The sequence below is a fragment of the Schistocerca serialis genome, chromosome 3 (assembly GCF_023864345.2).
Source record: "Schistocerca serialis cubense isolate TAMUIC-IGC-003099 chromosome 3, iqSchSeri2.2, whole genome shotgun sequence".
Taxonomy (NCBI): domain Eukaryota; kingdom Metazoa; phylum Arthropoda; class Insecta; order Orthoptera; family Acrididae; genus Schistocerca; species Schistocerca serialis.
In genome coordinates this window covers 215,054,498-215,064,984 of record NC_064640.1, presented here as the reverse complement: position 1 = coordinate 215,064,984, position 10,487 = coordinate 215,054,498, and positions in this window count along the sequence as shown.

Below are 10,487 nucleotides of genomic sequence, written 5' to 3'. Positions count from 1 at the left end.
GGAGCACGGATGCAGCAGGGATACAGCTGCGGACCGCTGGGGAGCTCCACTGTAGCCCCTAAAGAGCCTTCTTCAAAGTTTCTAATAAAGCAGTGGGATGCGGGCGCAGTGTATTGTAATTTGCTGGTTACCGCGAGGAGAGGCGGCCGGAATGCAGAAGAAGGCGTGCTTTATTTACTTGTCCCACGTGTGTCGCGCAACTTAATTCCGGCAGGCTTTGGCCGCCAATTCGTCATCCGCAGCGGCGGCGTGGCGCTCGGGGGCGCCCTGTAAATCACGATCCCCTCCCCGCCAACTTCTCCAGCGCCGGCGCACCTGATTTTAAATCAGCCACTATTTATGGCACACTGCCGTCTCGGGAAACGGAACGGCCGCGCGGGGATGCTAATTCCATTGCACACACTTCTGTTGCGTGATTTCTGACACCATTTACTAATGAGAACCTAGGAAGGCACACTAAATTTCTGTTTCCGATAAAGGACTGTTTACTTTAGCGCCACGGTTTCGAGGAGGGTAGCACATTTAGAGGAAGTTTGCCAATACTCCACTACGAACTATCTGTTTTGTCCATGTGTGTCTCCATACTCATTTCGTGTAGAGATGAGACGCAATGTTGTATTCAGCAAACGTAATAAAACCGCCACGAAATAATTTAATACGTAAAACCTTTGTGTGGACTCAGTAGACCAGTCGTTCTAAAAAAAATTATGGGGCCATTTAGTGCAATCATAAATTTTATTTTAGGTGAAAAGAATCTTCTTTATAAGACCGCAGAGTCTATCCTACGCAATTCTCATCATCTCTGAATGCTTATTGCAATCTTTGGGTAGCTCAAATTTGGCATTCCGTTGCCAACCTCCGAGATGGCTTTGTTAGCAGCACAGGATCACAAAAGATACAACACGATGGACTGATTCACTGTTGCCGCAAATATCAGCATCTAAGAAAAACTTATCAGAGGCAATGAACTGTACAACTTGGATTTGGAATGATTATACTTTATATAACCATGTATATTGTGTCTCCAAAAGACGTCGACCGCGCGCGCGTGTGTGTGTGTGTGTGTGTGTGAGTGTGTGTGTGTGTGTGTGTGTGTGTGTGTGTGTGTGTGTGTGTGAGAACAAAAAAATATTGTAACAATAACGAACTATCAATATGCGTTTATTTTGTGTTACAATAACCTGGCCGCATGGTTTAAGCTAAGGGCGAATAAATTACAATAAAAAACTACTGCACCATACATGTATTTGAACCTGCTTGTGTATCGTGCCTAGGTCTCCGTCTACAGTTTTTTCCTCCCAAACGTCCCTCCATTATGAAACTGACTGTACCTTGATGCCTCAGGATACGCCCTACCTCTTGATCTCTTGTTTTAGTCAAGTTGTGACGCAATTTTTTTTCCCAATTCGTACTAGAATCTCATCTTTAGTTTTTCGATCAACCCGTCTAATCTTCACCATTCTTCTACCCCACCATATTTCAAAAGCTTATATTCTCTTTTTGTCTAAACTGACCATCCACATTCGATTTCCGCACAAGGCTGCACTCCAGACAAATACATTCAGAAGAAGATTTCCAAACCCTAAATTTATGTTAGATGTTAAAAAATTTCTCTTTTTCAGAAACGTTTATCTTGCTATTGCCAATCTGCATTTGATATCCTGTCTACTTCAGCCATCATCAGTTACTTGGCTAACCAAGAAGCAAAATTCATCTGCTGCTTTCAGTGCCTCGTTTTCTAATCTATGTCGCTGAGCCGCGCCTGATTTAATTCCTCTTCATTCCATTATCCTTGTTTTACTTCTGTATCGTTCCAGAAACTGTTAATTAAACAACTTTAGGATTTCCAAGGCGAAATAAGGTGGTGCGTCATCCAGTTAGAATACAACCGGTCCACATACTTCGTTGGTTTTTGTGAGAAATCAAAGCGCCTCATTATATGTAGATCGTTGACATTCTTCCGCTTATGTCTGAAGTTACTTTTCAACTTAGACTATCTCAAACTTGCAATTTGAGAGAATAATGGACTAAGTCATCAATCTCATTTGACTCCTCCGAACCTGAAATGCGGTTATTGGGCAATCCATGTATTTATTCGCATTAAAAGGTTGGTCACTTATATATGAGTAAGTTATACATCTAACGAACGTTCCTTCCTCATCCATTTTGCGTAGCATAACATTTGCAAGCTTAGCACGTTTGAGTCCATCGGTATTATTAATATCGTGACGTAGTTGTATTTTATGCGTGCTTGCTCCAGATTTATTCCAAATTACGTGAAGGACAGTTGCTCTGAGAAAGCAACAAATTTCTTTGGGTTACGAATGCTTGACTGCCTCGTACGCCCGAGACTCATTTCACTGGTGCATAAATTTAGCCTCGAGATACACTTTTCTACGCTACCATTGCCCTTGATTGTATGTATATTGTGTCTCCAAAAGACGTAGAGCGCGTGCGTGTGTGTGTGTGAGTGTGTGTGTATGTGTGTGTGTGTGTGTGTGTGTGTACGAGCAAAAAATCAATATCTGTTTATTTAGTGTTAATAACCTGGCTGCATGGTGTAAGCTAAGGGCGAATAAACAACAATAAAAAACTACTGCACCATACATCTATTTGAACCTGATTGTGTATTCGTGCCTAGGTCACCCTCTACAGCTTTTCCTCCCAAAATTTCCTTCCATTATGAAACTGACTATACCTTGATGCCTCAGGATAAGTCCTACCTCTTGATCTCTTGTCCCGACATACGATAACTGCCTCAAAAGATTTAAAGTCAGATAATCGTAAGTCACTGGGCTATATGTTACACGGGTGATAACACACTAGCTGCAGCAGTACTCTAATGAATAGTACTGCCAACATAATTTTCATAACACCATTTGATAACACAAAACCTGAAAATTTCTACATTTATCGTTTACAAATTCTGTACTACGCAAAATTTGTCGTTCTGTTTTGTATAGACAGCAACAAGGAGATTCCCCTTTTTTGGAGGAACCTTCTTTCTCTGTGTAAAGACATACTGCTTTATTTTGTATATTCATTTATCATGATTTATAGAGTTCCTATTTGTACGAAATTTTTCTTTGTCATTATTGTTATTAGCACAGATTGTGATCAAGTCAACCACAAATACTGCATAATATTCAGCCGTGTCTTTAGAAAAAACGCTAACGAAGTATTGTGAGCCAGGTCACCTAAAATAGCCAAATAAACCGTGCCCGTAATTCATCATCGAAGAATATCAATACGATGTTCAATTTGTGCCCCTCATTCCCGTAGTTGCAGAAACAGTATTTCGATTTAGTGACTGTGTTATCATTCCTTTTAGATTAACGTCCTTCTTTCAGAAGAAGTGACGCCCCGATATCCAGATTTACGTTTTCCACGGCTCCTGTTAACCGCTACAGGTCATTGTCGCTTAAGTTCGTATGAATACGCCACGTTCGTGTTAGTTAAATTTGTCCAATGAAGCTAGTGGTCCATCTCTTCGTCTTCGTTGTCTAAAAGATGGTAAACACCATCTCACTTTCTGTCTCTTTCAACGGTGCTCTGTCTGTACAAAATTCGATGATCCTGATTTCTGAGAAATGGCTTTCATATAGATTTATTCTGATATCAAAACATCATCTTCGACGCCACTGTTACGTATACATCTGTCATACTGAAACTCTAGGATATACTTGCTCTAATTAATATTTAGTTAGTTAGTAACATGATTCGTAGATCATTTGAACGATTGTTTTATCGAAATGATGTGAAACTAGTCATTAATGAACACATTTCTTCTTATTCTTACTTATGCAAGTACACTTAAAAAGTAATGCGTTTTTTCAGGCTACCATTTTTTTAATAATAATTCGTCCATGGAATAGGAGTTGCCCAGGAACTGACCAGGAGAATTGAATAGTTCTCTAAAAGTCTCTCGACTCGTTGAATGTGAGATAGAACCGCATTTTGCCTGTTACACAGTCATGTTATGCTCCATTTAGCGTACAAGAAATATGTCGACAGACATTGAGTTAGGCACCCCCATTCACCAGTAAAACGTAAAGGACTGATGCTAAATGAATGCTTCATAAACAGTCTGACGCTACGAACGGTGCCTTGCAGTTACGATCTGCTTCATGGGCAAGAAAAAAGCAGCGAATCTGCAAGGCATTAGTCGCCTCTGATACCGATAAGTCTAATAGAAATGCTTTATACCTATGTGTATGGAGGCGTTGAAGAGTCTCTCAAACCTTTATCAATTTGTCTTTTAGCGTAATTTGTTGCTCATTGCCCGTGAAAGATAGGGATTCGGAAAGGGGTCCTGGCTTTATCTTTTCATATTTATTCAGTGAAGTTCCCAGTGATATGTTCGAACCCTGGTTCTTGTTAGTAAAGTCCACAAGTCAAACGGGTAAAACCGAAAAAAAATTAAAGTATGTGGTTTGTCTGTTCTGCCATTCAATCAGGTCGTAGTTAGTAAAACTCTGCATTTGTGTTCAGTCTATTTTTGAAGGTTAACGAATCTAGAAACTATAGGAGCATAAGTCTCTGAAGAAACAATACCTTGTAACAGCCAGGTACAGTGTGACAATCATTGAACTATATGAAATAAAATCGTCATAACTTCCGCACGGCTTGCTTAGGACATTCAAAATGCACGGTTTGCCTCGGACTATGATGGAAATTAGCGTGTGCATACGCACGCGCCTTGTTGTCTGCTATTTGCACGTGAAAATGTCACGTTACAACGTGACTGACCGTATAGCGCTTGTGAAGGTCTACTACGCGAGAAATAACAGCCCAATTGCGTCTCAAAGGAAGTTTACGACCGAGTTCAAACTGGAGACAACCGGTCCAAATGTGTCAACAATCAAAAATTTGATTCGCAAGTTTGAGAGAACGCGTACCGATCGTGATGACAGTGTTGGCAATGTCGGTCGTCCAAAGGCTGAAAACGCCTGAAAACATCGTGAAGACACGCTCTGTGTTTCAAACCAGTCCCAGGAAATCGATCAGACGAGCTGCTCAACAGATGGGAATCAACCGGGAGACACTGCGACAAATTGTTGTTGAAGACCTTCATTTCTTCCCATACAAAATTTTAGCCCATCAGCCATTAAGCTCCAGCGCCGTGGAACAGAGTTTGTGTTGCGTCAACGCTATTGTCCACAGAATTGACGAACGGGGTTGGTTTAGTGACGAAGCCAACTTTCATTTGGATGGGTTAGTCAATTAGCAAAATTAACGCATTTGGGGGACTGAGAATCCGTATTTGCTATCGAGAAGTTTCTTCACCCTCAACGGGTGACTGTGTGGTGTGCCATGTCCACTCACAGGTGTGATTTTCCTTGATGGCACCGTGACTACCGAACGGTACATGAAGGTTTTGGATGATTTCATCCCCACTATCCAAAGAGATCCTGATTTCGACAAGATGTGGTTCATGCAAGATGAAGCTCGACCATATCGAAGCAGGAGAGTTCTTGATGTCCTGTAGGAGCACTTTGCGGACTGCATTCTGGCTCTGGGGTATCCAGAGGCCACTGGCATGGGTCTTGATTGGTCGCCATATTCTCCTGATCTGAACACATGCGACCCCTTTTTGTGGGACTATATTGAAGACAAGGTGTACAGCAACAACCCCAAAACAATTGCTGAACTGAAAACAGCCATTCAGGAGGTCATCGATAGAATCGATGTTCCGACACTTCAGCGGGTCATGCAGAATTTCGCCACTCGTCTGCGTCACATCATCGCCGAGGATGGCAGGCATATCGAACATATCATAACCTAAATCCGAATATCTGTAGTGACGTTTACATGTTGAATAAAGTATGTGCACTCCGTAGTTTGTAACTAATTTACATTTTTTTCATATAGTTCTATAATTGTGAACGTGTATGAACAACACACTCGCGATAGTTGTAAACTGTTAGGCAAAAAGCTAAAAATTTGCATGAAACAGTTTAAGTTAATACATGCAGTCCTTACAGGATCATATTTCCGAAAATGAAAGGTACTGTGCTGTCATTCCTCCCTCACTGGTCATCGAAGAGCAATTTTGGAGTTTCACTGAAGTAATTAAACCACAACAGAATAGAATTGTATGCACACTTGCAAGGACAACATGTGGACATACTACATCAATTTCGATGTGTCCGCACTGCACCATTCCAATACTAAAACCCACAGTGATCACATTATCAGATGATGCAGCAGGAATATCGACTTCGTACCTTTTTTACCAAACATACGTTTATATGGCTCCTTATCTCGGTGCGGAAATTTGATTGTAGATGACACAGTGAAGGCGGAAGATGAAATATTGATCACGTAATATGACATGCGGTTTGTCAGTTTGTGACTGTTAAAAAAATAAAAAGACGTATGGCATAGAGTATGTACCGTCCAAAAATATGCTTGCAGAAGATGATAGGTATATGATTGCTTTTAGAGACACTATTTTTAACGTTTTGTACTAGTTGGGAAAACATTTTTCAGTCAGATTGTAGCCTTTGTGTCTTGAGCGGAAATCGTAAAGTAATTCACATTTTTCAGCAATACATTCGCCATGGACCGAATTTAAAAACCTTCTCATGTGACTTTTGGTCACTTTTACACTTTCACTCGCTTCGATATGAATGCTCCGAGAACACATTGCTGTTACTTTATTTGCAAGCTGCGGGCCAAAATGTTCCTTGCGTTTCATGCCAACAAATTTGAAGCTTGCTCGCTAATCTCCCATCCGTGTACACAACTATAGCCACAGCGTAATTGTATGTGGATTACCGAACAAACTATACCACACCAACTGTTGATTTTTTCTTTCCTGTGCGTGATAGTGTTGGAGAGGAAGATAATACACTCTGGTCGCTATTCCACAAGCGTTCTCTGCTAATGTTTCCTTCTTTATCGAACATGTTCACATCTTCCACAAATTATATGGTCTTCTTAAATCTCATTGTGAGCCTTGACGTTAGTGATACGTCACTTCGAAATGTCTTGTATAGCCCCGTAGATCCTACGGTTTCTGCAAGTTCCTCAGTCGATATCCAGTCGTTTCTTACAACCTCACACTGAAATGATGCTCTGCCTGTAATGACACATCTCTCGGTTTCTATTCTCCATACTCTGATTCAACAATCTTCCGCCTCCAGGTTCCGAAATCTGTCGCTATATTCATTCCTGTTATTAATAATACTAATTCCTTCACTTGCTATATTCCCAATCTTTGCACGAAGTTAACACCACTACTATTATTTTCAGTTATTCGTTACCCACATACATGCAGAATCGTTACGCTCTATTGAACCCTATTCGTTTAGCAGGCACAACAGCGATACTACCACCGCCTTCAGCTGCGCTGTCTAAAGCTGCTTCGCCATAGCAGCAGATTATAATTAAACAGCTACATCAAAATCAAGATACTTGCTGTAGTGTACACACATAAATAATACATAAGAATGAAATACTCAGGGTTCTGCTAGGATGGTGCTGAAAGAAATGCTTTAAATATAGACCTGAAGATATAAGGTTGAAAGATCAAACCTTTCCTCTTTTTTGAGATACATTTCTAACAGATGGTGATCCAAATCCAAATAGTTTATTTATCTGGGGCTTTCTGAGTATATGCTACAGTGTATTATTAAGTCTACTGTACCATGATAGTAGTGTCAGTAACCTAGTAGCTCAAACATGACCTACACAGATTTCGAAAACTTTCGATAAGCCTTTCTCTGCGCTAGGAATATTATTTGTGAAATCACAAAGTTCTGTCAGAGAAATGATACTGTTAGACATGAGTCAAAGTAAATAAAAACATTCTTTCAGTATACTGCCAGTGAAAGTGGAAATTATTCTGATGGTGAGCACGGCAATGAAGAGACCATTTTCTACATAAAATCCAGAATGGCTTCCTAAAAATTTGTAATATTTAACTTAAATGATTTTTCATTATAATGTCAAAACTAAACACCACTCTCACAAGAGTTCTGTACCAGAAGCCTTTTCGCCAACTCAAATATCTGTGTACCCGAACCTCAAGAAGTTTTAGCATTCCGCCCATTTCTATGGTCTGAAATATTCTATAAAAATATGTGACATACATTTCCGAAACTTTTCATCTTTTCTTCAATTATAAAGTTAAATTTTTTTATATTGCCAAGGAACCATGGACCTTAATATGTGACATAAATTTGAACTTGATACGCCAACCAGTTTCACATAAAAAGAGATCTTAATAAACGAACAGGCGGACTGAAGGATAAAACTTACAAAATTATTTTTTTCGTGTGATATTATTACAAATTAACAATTTTCGGGTGCTGTCCTTACCTGTAGTTTTATACCTTGCATCTTGCCAAATTTCATAATGCTAGGTCAACGGGAAGCACACTATAGGTTTTGATGAGTGAGTTTTCGGGTTTCAATATACATAAATGGCCGTAAATTTTGACTGCATTGACTTAGAAGTTTAAAATTATTAAACCGCCAAGGGACCGTAGATCTTAGTATGTGACATAAATTTTAACTTGATGCGTCTACCCGTTGTTGAGAAAATAAGGTTCTTAACAGTCTGACAGATAGACAGACAGACAGACAGACAGACCGACAGACAACAAATCGGTAATATAAGGGTTTTATTCTTACAGACTGAGGCATCGAACCTTAAAAACTGAAATTCTTCTCTCTCTCTACGTTCTGGTAAGGATAATGGACACTCAGCCAACTCTCTAGAATGTGTCCAATGAAGTCGCTTATCTAAAAAGTTTCCTACTGTACTTACATTGCGGTGAAGTTGGTTTCCCACACACCTGAAACTTTCTGGCAGATTAAAATTGTGTTCTCGATCGGGACTCGAACGTAGTACCTTTGCCTTCCTTTGTAGCACGTGAGATATACAAGCACTACTCATGATCCGCCCTCACAATATTACTTTCGACAGTACCCCTCCTCCTACCTTCGGCTACAGATTGAAAAATTGCTTCTGTAATGAAAACCTGCAAAAATGGACTTATCAATGCTGGAAGACCCAAGCCGAGCGAACGTTGCCAGATTGCACATTTCGTTGTCATACAGCCCCAGCCTATGGGTTGACGGAACGGGCTACCATCCGTTACACGACATCATCACCTCTGGTTCACACTGTCAATAATTTGGACAGCATGCGTTATATTTCTAGCGTATTAATCAGTTAGTTAGTTTCATGTTCCATGAATCATTTCCACAATAAATTGTAATGATGTGGAAAGAGTCATTTTACATCCACATTGTAAATTAGTTTGTAAATGTGGTTACAGGCTGAACATTTATAAAATTTTATTTATTTTTTAATTTTTGTTAGATATACAGATGTGAGGCAGTAATTCCTATACACCACTTTTACACATTACAATAACAGAAATTCCTCTAGAAAATAGAAGGAGTTCTCAAGAACAAACTTTTTCAGTTTGTTTTCAAATTTAAATTTGCTGCCTGTCAGACACTTTATATCGCTTGGTAAATTATCAAAAATTTTAGTTACAGCATTTTGCATCCCTTTTTGAGATAATGTCAACCTCATTGTGAAGTAATGTATGTCAGTTTTCCTTCTGGTATTTTAATTATGCACATCATTGTTCCTTTTGAACTGCAGTGGATTACTTACAACAAACTTCATGAGGAAATAAATACACTGCGAAGCAGTAGTCACAATGTCCAACTCCTTAAAGAGATGTCGACAAGATAATCGTGGATGAGCACCACATATCATTCTTACAGCACATTTTTGAGCAATGAGTACTTCCTTTCTTAACGATGAATTGCCCCAGAACATTATTTCATACGACACTACTGACTGAAAATGTGCAAAATATGTAAGATTACTGATTTGTTTTTCCCCAAGATTTGCAATGACTCTGAGAGCAAATGTGGCTGAACTGTTCTTTTAGAAGTTCAAAAACGTGCTTCTTCCTTTTTAAATTAACAATTTTGAAGTTTCCATCCCATTTATTATTTTCTCACCACGTGTTACACTTACCCTTGGTGCAATTTCTCTAGATGTGTAGAAGTGAATATGTTGTGTCTTTTAAAACTGAGGATGAGACCATTCGCAGAAAACTAGTCAATCATACTTTTCATAACATTGTTTATCATTTCTCCTGTTGCTGTATGTATGCTTGGATTGATTGCAATACTATTGGCATCTGTAAAAAGAACTAATTCTGCTTTTTTGTTGTACATTAGACAAAAGATTGTTTACAGTTATGAGGAACAATATCAGATCTAAAACTGATCCTTGGGGAACCCCATACGTGATTTCGTCCCAGTCACAATGATGTCTCCAGACTACATTATTTGAATTACTAAGTGTACAACTCTCCGGATTATTTTGGTTAGATATGACATTATCCACAGGTTGGCTATACCATCAATCCTACAAAACTTCATTTTATCTAGGAGAATACTCTGATTCACACCGTCAAATGTCTTAGAAAAGTCGCAGAAGACAACAACTA